The following is a 15455-nucleotide window of genomic DNA, read 5'->3' as shown; positions in this document are numbered from 1 at the left end:
ACAGAGAGAGAGAGAGAGAGAGAATCTCCCATCTACTGGTTCACTCCCCAAATGGCCACATCGGCCGGGGGTAGGATAGGCCAAAGCCAGAAGCCTGGAACTTCATCTGGATCTCCCACATAGGTGCAATCTTCCACCACTTTTCCAGGTGCATTAGCAGGGAGCTGAATCAGAAGTGGAATAGCTGGGACTCTAACCAGTACACATATGGAATGTAAGCACTGTACCACAAAACTGGCTGCTAACTTCTATGGTCAAAAAGAGATGTGCACTGGATGGGTGTTTGGTGCAGCAGTGAGTCACTGCTTGAGATACCCACATCTGATATTGGAGTGCCTGGTTAGAGTCCTGCCTTAACTCCATGCTTTCAGTCCAGCTTTCCACTAATGCTCTCACTTACATGAGAGACATGGATGGAGTTCTGGGCTCCTGGCTTCAGCCTGGCCCAGCCCTGGCTGTTATAGGCCCTTAGGCATTTGAGGGGTAAATCAGCAAATAGAAGAATGGATATTTCTCTGCCATTTGAATAAAATGAAAATAAATAAATGAATAAGTTATTAAAAATGCGTGGATTCTCCATCAACCACAGACATAGCTGGAATGGCCTCTGAGGTCATCCAGCCCTACACCGTCCATCTCTATTGCAGAAAGCTGCTAATTGTATCACTTCCCTATTCCCTCCCCTTCCCAAGTCAACCTCTAGATGAAATTCTCTCATTCCCCCACCCCCTATTCTTCCTCTGTATAAATCAATAGCTCAAAATTTCTCCTAGATTTTGAACCTTAAACACAACTCACAGTTACACAGCAAGCAAGCTATAGTAGATCCTCTGCTTCCTGCAGCTGCAGCTGCAGCACTAGCTGTTGGTGTGTCAGGGCTGAATCCTCCTCCTGGCACTGCCCTCAGCGAGAGCGAGCTGCCTTGCATATGTTTACAGCCCTTCTCTGTGGTCAACCAGCAGCAAATGACTGGGCCAATACAGGACACAAAGATCCACACTCTGCCTCACCCGGGCAATTTTGCACTGCACCTAGCACCCCAAAACCTTAGCAGAGTTCTCTGTTGCAACAGCATCACAGTTCAACTTCTCCCTGTACCAAATTCTGGTTCCCTCACTCCCATCCAGGTGTTATCACTCTACTCCCCATCAAAACCAAACAATCTACCCAACCCTGCATGCACATCTCTGTCTAGGGGTCTGTCGTGGGAAGTGGGGTGGGGGCAGGGAGCTTACCTAACATGTGGGTTGTTGCAGTGGTTCTTAGCCTTCCAGATTCTTAAGACAAACTTGGAGCTTTGCTGAGATTGGCTGATTCTACTGCTTGGGGAAAGCGAGGTCTCAGTTGCCTTTTTTCCAGACACATGTTCAGGCTTCATAGAAGCATGAGGCTGAGAAGTTTCTGGAATGAGAGAGGAATTTCCAAAGTTGCTTACGTGAATGAGGGTGACTAGACAAACAGGTGCCTGCAATTAATCTTCCTACTCCTCAGTAAAATATAGATGACCCAGTGAGATCTATAGATCTTTGTATATCCTTAAATTAATCCAATCCTGGCCAACAAGATAGATACTGATTACAGTGAAGGAATCCCCCAAATGAACTTCACCCTCTGCTAGGAATAGCTACTTCCTTTTCCTTCTATTAGGCCTCTCACTTGCCCCTCTCCTGGCTAATGTTTCCTGTAAGACTAAAGGCTGCTCTGGGGAATCTTGGGCGTGGGCCATGACACCTCTGATTCACAATCACTTAGCCCTGTGGAATGTGACTAACATCTCTGTTGCCAGCTGTCATCCACTCATCTCTCCTCTTGGCTTTTTGCCTTCTTTCGACTTTGCTGCAAAGTGGGAGTGAAGGAAGAGTGAAAGGAAGGCCAGTATGTGTGCAGTTCAGGCTATGTGCCAAGCACTGAACTGGGTACTTCACATTCCCCCACTAACTCTCACAGTAGCCCCATGAGGTTATTGCTATCTCCTCCTGACACACACAACACCAAGGTTCTAATAAGCAACATAATTTAGTTTTTTGAGATGCATAGCTTCTCTTTAACAGGAAGTTATCTGACTCAGTTAAGTCTGCATGGGATTGTAGAGCAGGGTCTCAGGTTGATTCTAATGTCACTAGCGCAATTGGTATATCTTGGTTTCATAGTGGTCTGGATGCTCAACCCTTCAATATTCCCTAATTTTACTGCTAAACCCTTTGGAGCCTTAGCTGTCCTAATATGGTCGGTCAGAAGAACTAGCTGAAACTGAGACAAGTCTACTATCAGCTGCCCAATATTCTTGCGTCACTGTGTTAATGAATTCAACAGGTATTTTCTGCATCTTTCCTGGCTACAATGTGCAAGGGTCATTGCTAGGGGCTGCTGTGGCCCAGTAGCTGAGAGTATAGACTTTGCACTCACACTACTGGAGCTTCAGTCTAGGCTCCATCACTTAGTAGCTGCCTGAGCTTATGCTGGATATTAACCCTTTTGGCCTTCAGATTTTTTTCACTTGTACTGTGGAGAGCAAAAACACTTCATGGGAAGTAGTTGTAAGGTTTAAATCACTGGTCCACATAAAGGGCTTGGCACACAAGTAACTACTTGATTGGTCATTATCTTGTTGTAGGACAGAGTAACTGAGGGATGGGTCCAGGTCTCAGGAAACACAAACTCTAGCAGAGAAGGTTAGGTGTGTACATAAGTAACTCTAAAACACACTTAGAGAGTGGCGGGTGATGTGGAGGTAAATGTCATGCCTGATGAAATTTTAGTCAAAGGAAAGATTGTTTCTGGTAAGGAAGTCAGAGGAGGCTTCCTGGATGAAGTAATAACCTCCACACCATCCAGTAGTAAGCCTGTGGGTGGCAAGCCCATTCCAAATCAGTAAACACAATCCAAACTTTAAAATAACAGCACGTAACAGAATCCTGATGCAGGGTCCTGACGAACAGCATCTTGAGTGTGGGCGCTCATTCGAAGTAGAAATACATGCCTGAGAGATCAGTCTAGGACAATTCGTTCAACCCTACTCGGCAGTGAGTTCCACAAGGGTCATTCTGACCCAGGTAAGACCTCGTCTGTGTAATCTCCTCCCCCAGGAATAGCTATGGAAAAGACTCCAAATTAATGACTGTCAACAAAAGTTTATTAAGTGCCTGCCATGTGCCCTAAATTGTAGGTATGGGAAACAGACCAAAAAAAGAAAGAAGGAAAGAAAGAAAGAAAAAAAGAAAGAGAGAGAGAGAGAGAGAGAGAGAGAGAGAGTTTGTAGTTAGGAAGATAAGGTTAACATACTAAATGCTCTGTGTAGCATTTAAAAGCGACATAAATTCACTGTAGAAAATACAGAAAAATCTGTAGAATGAAAAAAATCCCAAATTCCACTACCCAAGATTAACTAAAGGTAAAAATTCAGCTATGAATTGTTAACTCCCAACCCCGACAGGAAGATTCCCACTACCTTCATCTCACACTTAACCGCAGGAGTAGGTTCTTGGATAAATGGATGACACTCTCTCCGATTTCCTCCTTGTTCTCCTGATGGGTCTCCCTGGGCTTGTGAATTGGCTTGAAGTACAGAAACAGGGGTTATTGTGAAGCTGGTTCAGGTTCTCAATGTAGCCATCAATCAGCACACAGCTCTGGAAAGCCTTCTGTTCCTTGTGCAGGTGGCCTCCTGGCCTGTGTTCTCATGAAAGGAAAGGAGAAAAGGAAGTGACTGACACAACACTGCACAAAAAGTGTAAAGCACTATTCCCATTTGGCCAGGAAATATTACATGTTGCCTTTGGGGAAGTGGTTTCGCCCACACTGTGGTTGCACCTGGTAATGTCCTACAGAGTTAATATTAATTGAATGTTCCTCGTTGTACATGTACATGTATGAATTTGTGTGTATATGTGTGTGTGCCTGTGTGTACGCACACATGTGGGTGTGTGTATGTGTGTGATTCTGAACTACAATGCTCCCCATGCTTGGATTTTTAACCATGTATTATTTTTTACGAGCAGGAAAAGTTCATTTTCATTGTAAAAATGAATAAATAAAAGAATACTGCAATGGTAAACAATGATTAGCAGAGATGGATTTATCTGGAGGAGCCATTCTGGACTCCTTAAATTCAAAACCCCACAATTACAACCTCTTTTCTGTTTGGGGATAAGTCTTGCTTTCTCACGGTTAGAACAAAACAGATTCAGCGGCATGTTGACACTGTCTGCATGTTACACTCATGAGAAATGTTCCTTCTCTCCTCTGTGTCATTTCTGCAAAGTCAAAAGATACGCTCCTCTCTCAAAGGCCGTCTAGGCTGAGTGAGGCAGACTGTAAACTTGGCAGGTTTCCCTCACATTCCCCAGCCCGGGCTGTCGTTGTATGCCTGAACAGAAAAGGGTCCGCCTTCCAGCAACAGCAGAACTGCTTCAGGTCCTCCTTCAGTTTCACCAGCAACCAAGTGCTTAGCTTTCAGGAGCTCAAGTGTCTTTCTTCCCTGCCCTCCTGCAGACAGGCAAACCTCGGGAGGGGCTGTAGCAGCCTGTCGAGTACCTTGCATGGCCTGAATGCCTCGCAGGTGGTGAGTAAGCCTCTGTTGGAGGCCATTTCTAATGCTTCTTGGGTCCCTGGTTGAGTAAGGCCCTCTGAGTTCTTCTATGTTCTTGCTTGTCCACATTTTCTTCCATTGGGTCATTCTTTTGGTGGTTTGCTTTTAGCAAGGATGTGATGTATAAATCAGAATCACTGCTTGCCAGCCTCCACTGGCCTTTCTTTCTTTTTTGAGGTTTATTTTATTTATTTGAAAGTCAGAGTTACAGAGAGAGAGAGAGAGAGAGAGAGAGAGAGAGATTCTCCATCTACTGGTTCACACCCCAAATGGCCGCAATGACTGGAGCTGGGCCAGACTGAAGCCAGGAGCCAGGAGTTTCTTCCAGGTCTCCTACGTGGGTGCAGGGGTTCATGCATTTGGGCCATCTTCCACAGCTTTCCCAGGCACATTAGTAGGGTGCCCATATGAGATGCTGGCATTGCAGGCAGCGGCTTTACCCACTACGCCCCTATGCTGTCTCCCTCCACTGGTCTTTCACTTCACTGAATATTAAGTTGTAGATAATAGTTTGGGTTTGAATGTTCCCAAAAGTTCATGTATTAAAGGTTTGATCCCCAAAGTCTTTTGTTAATGGTTACTGGATGAAGAGAGGAGACTTGATCTGGTTATGGTGTCTGGGAGGTGGGCCTTGTGGGATGTCCTTGGGTCGCTGAGCACATGTGCTTGGAATGTTGGTTTTATGAGTGGGTTGGTTATAAAGGCCAAGTCCAGGGGCCAGCGCTGTGGCGTAGCAGGTAAAGCTGCCACCTACAGTGCGGGCATCACATGTGGGCTCTGATTTGAGTCCTGGCTGCTCCACTTCCCATCCAGTTCTATGCTATGGCCTGGGAAAGCAGTAGAAGATGGCCCAAGACCTTGGGCCCCTGCACCCACGTGGGAGACCAGGAGGAAGTTCCTGGCACCTGGCTTTAGATCAGTGTAGCTCTGGCCATTGTGGCCATCTAGGGAGTGAACCAGTGAATAGAAAACTCTCTTTCTCTCTCTCTCTCTTTCCCTCTCTGCCCCTGTAACTCTGTATTACACATATCACTCAGAATAAGAACTGATTCTTTTTTTTTAATAAGAGTAGCTTTCTTTTTTTTTAATTAATTAATTAATTAATTTTTTTGACAGGCAGAGTGGACAGAGAGAGAGAGAGACAGAGAGAAAGGTCTTCCTTTTGCCATTGGTTCATCCTCCAATGGCTGCTGCAGCTGGCGCACCACGCTGATCTGATGGCAGGAGCCAGGTGCTTCTCCTGGTTTCCCATGGGGTGCAGAGCCCTAGCACTTGGGCCATCCTCCACTGCACTCCCTGGCCACAGCAGAGAGCTGGCCTGGAAGAGGGGCAACCGGGACAGAATCCAGTGCCCCGACCGGGACTAGAACCTGGTGTGCCAGCGCCGCAGGCGGAAGATTAGCCTAGTGAGCCGTGGCGCCGGCCAAGAACTGATTCTAATCTTCTCAGAGAATCTGTGTGAGAGCTTGACCAGAAAGAGCAGGGGAAGCCACTCCTTTCAAATCCCACTGCTATGCCCTGTACTGTCAACCACCGTCTACCATCACCATGCTCTGTCCATTGCCCACACTACACACACACCAACAGTGGCCTGAATTTTTTCAATACACTATGTAAGGAAAGCAAAAGAAGGTGTTCCTATCAAGCAGCTGACCATAGGCAGTTTTTGGTACTGACTCCTGGGATCAGGAACATACTGTCTTTAAAAAAAGATTTATTTATTTGTTTGTTTATTTATTTATTTGAAAGGCACAGTTATGGAGAGGCAGAGGCAGAGAGAGAGAGAGAGAGAGGTCTTCCATCTGCTGATTCACTCCCCAAATGGCAATCAACAGCTGGAGCTGTGCTGATCTGAAGCCAGAAGCTAGGAGCCAGGAACTTCTTTCAGGTATCCCACGTGTGTGCAGGGGCCTAAAGACTTCGGCCATCTTCCACTGCTTTCCCAGGCCATAGCAGAGAGCTGGATTGGAAGAGAAGCAGCCGGGACTTGAACCGGCCCCCATATGGTTTGCCAGCACTGCAGGTGTCAGCTTAACCTGCTGTGCCACAGCGCTGGCTGTTCATATCAAATAGTCACTGAGTTCCAACTTGGTGTGAGGCATTAGGGGAGACAGGCAGATGCAGGAAAGTAAAAAACTATTTACAAAGTAGGAGTTTATGAAGTTAATGGGGAGATCAAATCTAAATAGAAATCTATTTAGAAAGCTACAAAAACACTTTGACAGTTTGTCTCCTCAAAACAAGACACATTTTCCCCACTGGATCCATCAGTTCCACCCCTAGCGTTAAAATTATAGGAGGTCATTGTTGTGTACTGAGCTTCTACACAGATGAAGCTAAAAAACAAAATGAAGTCACACATGCTAAATTCTGCATAACCAACCAGAAGGAAGCTGTTGATCTGACTCTCCTACAAATCAGGATTAGTTAGAGGTAACAGTCAAATTTCCCAAATCAACCAGTGTCAGTTGGCATGGGAATGAGGCTCCCTCTGCCTTAATCCTTAGGCAAAGAAAGATAACCTAAAGTAACCTGATGTCAACCAATCACTCACTTCTGCATTGTTTTGTCTCCCTGTCCTGCCTTAGAAGGAAAGTAACTTTGAAGGACCAACCCACTGTGTGAGTTTTTGTTTTTGTTTTCCTCAGGCTTTCTCTTTGCCTAAAATCAACCTTTTCTGCTCAGCTCATCAGAACATTTATTTTGTGGAATGTATGTTACCTGGTTCTAGAACTGAAAGTAAAGCCAGAGTGGACTTCTGATCTAGCAGCTGAAACACCTACCTGCCACACGGGAGGGACTGGGTTTGATTCCTGGCTCCAGCGCCTGAATCCAGTGGATCCCCAGAGGCAGCAGAGATGGCCCCCAGGATTGTTCCTCCAGCTTCAGTCCGGGCTAGGACACTGTTCAGGGCGTTCAGGAAGTGAACCAGCAGACTGATCTCTCTCTCTTTATCTCTCTCTCTCTCTGACTCTCTGCCTCTTAAAAGTTTTTTTCTAAAAAAAAAAAAAAAAAGAAAGAAAGAAAAGAAAGTCAAATAAGCTCTTTAAACCAAATTGCTGTATTTTGTCCTTTGAGCCTGGGTATTTACTTAAGAGAAATGGAAACACACGTCAATGTGAAAACTTACCTGAGTGTTTACAGCAGTACAGTTCACGATAGCCACCTGGTGTCCATTAAGCAGAGGATAAAATGTGATATATCCGTGCAGCAGAATATTCAATTGGATATTATTCATTCAAAGAAATGAAATAATGTGATATACAGTCAGCTCTATACCCAGGAGTCCCACATCCTTGGATTCAACCAAGAGCAAATTGAAAATATTCCCCCTAAAAATTGTGTCTGTAATATGTATAAACCTTCTTATTCTCATGACTAGTTCCTAAACAATACAATATAACAACTATTTACAAAGCATTTCTTTCTTTTTTTTAAAAGATTTATTTTATTTATTTGAAAGACAGAGTTACAGAGAGAGGCAGAACCAGAAAAAAAGAGAGGTCTTCCATCTGCTGGTTCACTCCCCAATCAGCCGCAAAGGCCAGAACTGTGCTGATCTGAAGCCAGGAGCTAGGAGTCTCTTCTGGGTCTCCCACATGGGTGCAGGGTCCCAAGGACTTGAACCAACTTTTACTCCTTTCCCAGGCCATAGCAGAGAGCAGGATCAGAAGTGGAGCAGGCAGGACACAAACCAGAGCCCATACGGGATGCCTGTGCTGCAGGCCATGGCTTTAACTCACTGTGCCACAGTGGCAGCCCTACAAAATATTTTCATTGTGTTAGATATTATAAGTAATCTGGACATATTAAAAGTATGGATAATATGCAAGTATTATGTCATTTTATATAAGGAACTTGAGCATTTATGAATTTGGTAACTACAGGGGACCCTATAACTAACCCCCTGTAGATGCCAAGGGACAACTTTATGAAGACATATATTTGGACTAGGTATTTAGACTGGTGGCTTCAGTTCAATACTCAGCTTCAGCTCTTGACTCCAGTTTCCTGCTTGCAGAAGCTTGAAGACACTGGTTGCTACCACCCACATCAGAGACCTGGATTGAGTTCCAGGCTCCTGGCTCTGGCCTGGCCATTGTATATATCTGGGGAGTGAACTAGTAAATGGGAGCTCTCTCTCTCTCGCTCACTAACTCTCCATTTCTCAAGCAAATATATCTTTAAAGAAGAAATACATATTTTTTCTTTTTATTGGGTTCCTGGCACAGAATTCCTAAAACTTTTGGAATTTATTAAGTAATGAGTATGACAGAAGTGTCCTTTGTAATCACCATTAGTTCTTTTCAATCATACATGACTTGGTGCTAATGAGGCGACATAAGTGTATTTGCATGTGTGTGTGTGTGTGTGTGTGTGTGTGTTGAGAGCTTCTGGATGGGAGCCAGCCTACTAGGTCATGATTACAGAGATGCAACTTTCAGCCCCACCCCCCACCTCCAGGAAGGGGTAGTTCAATTCAATCACCAATGGTCAATGTTTCAACCAGTCATGCCTATGCAGCGCAACCTTCTTAAAACCTCTAACTGACAGAGTTTGGAGAACTTTCAGGATGGTGAACACATTAAACTGTGCTCTGGAAAGGGCAAGGATGCATCACATACCACTCTTCCCATGCCTTGTCTGGTGCATCTCTCCCATTTGGAAATTCCTGAGTTACACTCTTTGTAATAAACTGGTTACAGTAAGTAAAGTGCTCCCTTGAGTTACTGAAGCTGAGAGGCCATGATGGGAATCCCTACACCTGTGGTAGGCTGGTTAGAAATGTGGATAGCCTGGATACCTCATTTGCACCTGGCATGTGAAGACAGGCAGTTGTAGGATTGAGCTCTTAATCTGTGGGGTCTACGCTAACCCAGCAATTAGTGTCAGCCGTGAATTGAATTGTATGGCACCCAGGTTGTAGTAAAGAACTGGAATCAGGAAGAACCTCAGAAGCACTGCTGCATGCAACAATGTAGATGTGCCCTGAGAACACTATGCTAAATGGAAGACTCAGACACAAAAGGCCACATACAATAGGATTCCCACAAATATTAGATGTCCACAATAGGCCAGTTTTTAGAGACAGAATGTAGATGAATGGTTTACAGGTGCTAGGAGGAGGCAAGTAGGAGAGTGCTAATGCGTATGGGTTTCTGTTTGGGGTGACCCAAATGTTTAGGCATTAGAAAATGGTGGTGCTCATGCAACTTTGTGTATAACCTTAAAACTACTGAATTGGGGCTGTCATTGTGGCATAGCAGATAAAGCTGCCGCCTGCAATGCCAACATCTCATATGGGCACCATTTTGTGTCCACTTCTGATCCAGCTCCCTGCTGATGAGCCTGGGAAAATAAGTGTGTCGCTCCCCGTCTTCGTGGAGGAACGACACAGGACCCTGCGTTGTTCTTTTCGTCTGCTCGGCCCTTCCCGGGTTTGCTGCTGGTTCTTCCCGGGTTGGCTACTATCCCTTCCACCTCCGTGGAAGGGCAGTTCCCCCTGGCCGCATTCCCCACTTCCGCAGGGGAGCGGCACACCGCCGGCCGGCTTTCTCGGGGGCTGCACGGGTTCCCTTAGATGTTCCCCATAGATGTTCCTGGTGCATGCCGTCTCTCTCCTCCTTTATAGTCCTCCTCTGCCAATCCCAACTCGGCTGCCCACACGCCGAGTACGCTGCTCTCCAATCAGGAGCAAGTCCTACAGTTTATTGATTGAACTGGAGGCAGCTGTGCGGAAGCTGTTTACTTCTCTCCCAACGCCACATTGTGGGAGAGCAGATGCATAGAATAAGTCTTAATTCCAGTAACTCAGTCTAGTCCGGTTTGCTCCCCACAAAGTGGAGTATGGCCCAAGTGTTTGCACCCCTGCCACTCACATGAAGACCCTGAAGAAGCTCCTGGCTCCTGGATTCAGCTTGGCCCAGGCCTGGCTGTTGAGGCCATTTGAGAGTGAAGCAATGGATGGAAAATCTCTTTGTCTTTGTCCCTGTCTCACCCTTTGTAACTCTGACTTTCAAATAAATAAGTAGATCTTTAAAGACAAAACTACTGAACTGAACATTTTAAAAACAAATGAATATTCAAAATAAAAGCAAGAAGAAGTTACTACACCAGCTCTCCACATAGAGCAATGCATTGTGAAGGCGACCCAATGATGATGGCCTGGAGAAATTATATCTCCCAGTCAACTGACAGTGACTTCAAAATAGCTGATCCCATAAGAGTGGCTATTTCAGACTATTACCTTGGCTTAGCCTAATTCAGAAACCAAGTATTTCTATCTTAACCACACAGCCAAAACCATGCTAACTCCCAATGCTTACCTTCCTCTTAATCTTATATCACTGGTTGCAAGAATTAATTAGTTATTTTATACTGAAAAAAAAAAAAAACTACAAGTAATATCAAGAGACTAAGTTTACGCTAGTAGCCTGTATTCTTTCATGAAAGGAAGAACTGAGACCATGGCTGCTCCTCTTCTAATCCAGCTCTCTGCCAATGGCCTGGGAAAAGCAGTGGAAGATGACCCAAGTTCCTGGACCTTTGCCACCCACGTGGGAGATCCGTATGAAGTTCCTGCTTCCTAGCTATGGCCTGGAAAAAAAGAGTGAAAGATGACCTATAAAATGGGAGAGAAAAAATTTTCAAATCGTATATCTGATAAAGGATTAGTATCCAAATAATATAAAAACAACTCAAGGGGATGGCATTTTGGCATAGTGGGTAAAGCTGCCACCTGTGACACCAGCATCCCAACAGGCACCAATCCAGCTCTCTGCTATGGCCTGGGAAAACAGTGAAGGATGGCCCAAGTGCTTGGGCCCCTACACCCACGTGGGAGACCCAGAAGAAGTTCCTAGTTCCTGGCTTCAGCCTGGCCCAGTCCTGGCCATTGTGGCCATATGGGGAGTGAACCAGTGGATGGAAGATTGATCTTTCTCTCTCTCTCTCTCTCTCTCTCTGACTTCCAAAATAAATAAGCCCTAAACAAAAAAAAATCTCAAAAATACCACCTTATTAAAAAAATGTGCAAAGAACTTGAATAGACATATCTCCAAAGAAGATACAAGATGGTCAATAGCATATAAAAATATGATCAACATAACTAGTCACTAGGGAAATGCAAATTAAAATCACAAAGAGATATCACTTCATACCCATTACTCTGGTTATTATTAAAAATAAAACCCCCCAAATAACAAACGTTGGTAAAGATGTAAACAAACTTTAACTCTGTGTTACTGATAGAAATATAAAATAGTGCAGCTGCTATGGAAACAGTTTGGAGGTTCTTTAAGAAGTCAAACACAGGACCCAGTGCAGTGGTGCAGCAGGTTAAGCCACTCTCTGCAGTGCTGGCATCCCATATGGGCACCAATTTGAGTCCTGGTTACTCCATTTCTGATCCAGCTCCCTGATAATGTGCCTAGGAAGGCAGCAGAAGATGGCCCAAGTGCTTGGGCACCTGCACCCACGAGGGAGACTTGGAGGAAGTTCCTGGTTCCTGGCTTCAGCCTGGCCCAGACCTGGCCATGTGGCCATTTAGGGAGTGAAACAGTGGATGGAAGATCTCTCTCTCTCTCTCTCTCTCTCTCTCTCAGTCTCTCTCTAACTCTGACTTTCAAATAATTAAATAAGTCTTAAAAAAGAAAGTCAAACATAAAATTACATATGATGCAGAATTTCGTTCCCAAATATACACTTACCCAAAAGAACTTGCTGTAGGCATTCAAATAGATACCTAATAGAGCAATATTCACAGCAGTATTATTCACAACAGCCACAAGTTGGAAGCAACCCAACTGTCCATAAACAGAAGAATGGACAAGCTAAATGTGGCATGTATAATCAAAGGAATATTATTCAGCCTTAAAAAGGAAGGAAATTGTTTAAAAATATAATCTTATTTTATCTGACACATTAAAAATTGCAGAGATTGGAGGCCAGCACTGTGGCATAGTGGATAAAGCCGTGGCCTGCAGTGCTGGCATCCCATATGGGTACCAGTTCAAGTCCTGGCTGCTCCTCTTCCAATCCAGCTCTCTGCTATGGCCTGGGAAAACAGTGGAAGATGTCCCAAGTGCTTGGGCCCCTGCACCCACGTAGGGGACCCAGAAGAAGCTCCTGGTTCCTGGCTTCGGATGGGTGCAGCTCTGGCTGTTGCAGCCACCTGGGGAGTAAACCAGAGGATGGAAAACCTCTCTCTCTCTCTCTCTCTCTCTGCCTCTCTGTAACTCTGTCTTTCAAATAAATAAATAAATCTTTTAAAAATATTGTAGAGATTAATGGGATACTATGTGATGTCCAATACATCTACAATTATATAAAGTTCAAATCAGAGTAAGCATATCATCTCATCAAACATTCAAAACCTTTTCCTCTAGCTTTTCTGAGATGTACAGTACATTATTGTCATTTATAGACACCCATACTCCTTTCTAACTGTACAATTCAGTGCCCATTGACATACCTTATAAACCAATGAAATTCTGATAGATGCTACAGTCTGTATGAAACTTGAAAACATGCTAAATGAAATAAGCCAGATAAAAGGACAAATATTGTATGATTCTACAAAGGCAAATTCATGGAGACACAAAGGAGACTACAGGCCACCTGGGGCTCAGCTGATACTGTTTAGTGGGTACAGAGTTTCTATTTGGGATCATGCAGATGTTTTGGAAATAGATATTGATGATCGTTGTACAACATTGTGATTGGATTTAATGCTACTTGAAGTGTCCCTTTAAAATGGTTAAAACAGTAAACGTTATGTTAAATGGATTTTATCAGAGAGAGAGGGAAGGAAGGGAGGGAGGGAGGGAGGAAAGGAAAAATTCATAAGACAGTTTTTGGGGGCCTCTGGAAAAGGGACCAAGGTGAATTTAAGAGCCAGACTAGTACTTCTCACCAGTGCGTCAAATGGGGACATCCACAGCTATAGCACCTGGTGTGACTATGATTTGAGAAAAGTAGTTCCAGGCTGGTAGTTGACTGGGTTATTCTGAAACTGAACTCCTACAAGGTTTAGCTTTCCACTAGACTTGTTTGTTTGGCTCCTCTTTCATGGTCATGAGCCAAGGCCAAGGCCAGAACACCACCTGGCACCCAAGGATTTGACAGAGACTTTGATCCATTATCAGAGCGTCCCTTCAGCTTTTGTCCCAGGCTGCTAGAATACCCAGACCGATACCAGCCTATTGTTCCTGCTGTCATGTTTGCTTTCAAAACTTCAGACTTTGAGCCGTTCAGGCATTTTTTCCAAAGTTGCTGAATGGGATTTCAAGAACTGTTTTTCTGGTTCTTCCTGTTTAGCACCTGTTATTGTAATCGCCCCCTGAGAGTCACAACAAATGGCTTTTCCTTCCAGTTTCCTTGGGCTGTGGCATGCAACCAGCTCCAGCTAGTTCATAGCTGTGAGTGAACCCAAGCACCGTTTCCACTTTCTTCCTTCAGATCACCTTTGAAGGGCACAAGAAGTATCTGCCCCATGGCCCCCTCACAGCGACACTTGGGGCAGAGACTCCCACAGTTGGCACTCCTTCCTCTGAGAACTTCTGTCTTCTTCTTTGCCATGGCTCTTCAAGGCTTTATCTTTCTCTGCCCACATACTTTGAGGAAGATTTACCTCTCTTCTTTCCCACAGGCAGGATCTCAGATCTACCACTGTTTTCAAAGAACTGCACACACTAAAACCAACTTGAGAAATGTTCTCCTAAATGCTCCCTTACCAAAATGTAGTTTTGACATATTTCTACAGGAAAAGTTGTTTTATTTATTTTTTATTTATTTGAAAGAGAGTGAGCGAGAGAGAGGAGAGCGAGAGAGTGAGAGAGAGAAAGAGAGAGCCAAAGAGAGATAGAGACCTCCCATTCTCTGGTTCACTCTCCAAGTGCCCGTAACAGTCAGGGTTGGGCCAGGCTGAAGCCAGGAACTCAGTATAGGTCTCCAAGGGCATGGCAGGGACCCAGGTACTTGAGCCATTGCCTGTTGCCTCCTAGGTTAGCAAGAACCTGGAATCAGGAGCAGACTGTTTGAACCCAGGCACTCTGACATGCGGTGTGAGAGCACCAAGCGAAGTCTTAACCACTAGGCCAAACACTCGTCACTGATTTTTGTCTTTTAACAATAGTAAAATACACATAACGTAAAGTGTACCATCTTAATCATTTTTAAGATTTTTTTTTTTTTCTGGCAGGCAGAGTGGACAGTGAGAGAGAGAGACAGAGAGAAAGGTCTTCCTTTGCCGTTGGTTCACCCTCCAGTGGCTGCCGAGGCCGGTCCGCTGCGGCCGGTGCACCGCGCTGATCCGAAGGCAGGAGCCAGGTACTTATCCTGGTCTCCCATGGGGTGCAGGGCCCAAGTACTTGGGCCATCCTCCACTGCACTCCCTGGCCACAGCAGAGAGCTGGCCTGGAAGAGGGGCAACTGGGACAGAATCCGGTGCCCCGACCAGGACTAGAACCTGGTGTGCTGGTGCCGAAAGGCGGCAGATTAGCCTAGTGAGTCACGGTGCCGGCCTTTTAAGATCGTTTTAAGCATACAGTTAGGTAGTATTGAGTACGTTCACATTAGTGTGCAACCAATTTCCAAAAGTCTTGCAAAACTGAACTTCTATTTCCATTAAATAGCAGCTCCAGATTTCCCCCTTCCTTGTTCAGCCACCATTCTGCTTTCTGTCTCTATGATTGACGACTCCAAGTACCTCCTCTAAGTGGAATCCTGTGTTACATCTCTTCTGACTGCCTTGTTTTCACTATGCACAATGTCCTCAAGTTTCATAAGGTTGTGTAGCATCTGTTGGGCTTGCCTTACCTTTGAGCTGAGTATTATTCCATTGCGCATCTGTACCACACTTTGTTTA

At 44.9% G+C, this 15455-nt stretch overlaps 1 protein-coding gene and 1 long non-coding RNA gene across 4 annotated transcripts in view; one reads left to right on the top strand and one right to left on the bottom strand.

Annotated features, from left to right (window-relative positions):
* NINJ2 (ninjurin 2) overlaps nt 1-15455 on the top strand; it is a 175441-nt gene that overhangs the window by 30573 nt on the left and 129413 nt on the right. The window lies entirely within an intron of this gene.
* Nucleotides 1-15455, bottom strand: part of LOC103349012 (uncharacterized) — a 34331-nt gene that overhangs the window by 426 nt on the left and 18450 nt on the right. The window contains exons 2-4 of one of the 3 annotated variants that reach the window (XR_007921228.3): nt 7372-7584; nt 3449-3669; nt 1236-1401 (exon numbers count right to left, since the gene is read on the bottom strand). This is a non-coding gene — a long non-coding RNA (uncharacterized LOC103349012). Of the gene's footprint in view, nt 1-1235; nt 1402-3448; nt 3677-7371; nt 7585-15455 lie in introns of all 3 variants that reach the window. The other 2 variants (XR_016213439.1, XR_001793726.4) reach the window with 2 other exon arrangements.

The sequence above is a fragment of the Oryctolagus cuniculus genome, chromosome 9, assembly GCF_051225735.1.
Source record: "Oryctolagus cuniculus isolate XC-2025 breed Fujian yellow rabbit chromosome 9, ASM5122573v1, whole genome shotgun sequence".
Taxonomy (NCBI): Eukaryota; Metazoa; Chordata; class Mammalia; order Lagomorpha; family Leporidae; genus Oryctolagus; species Oryctolagus cuniculus.
Note: the sequence above shows the minus strand (reverse complement) of the source record. Positions and strands in the feature narration are given on the sequence as shown.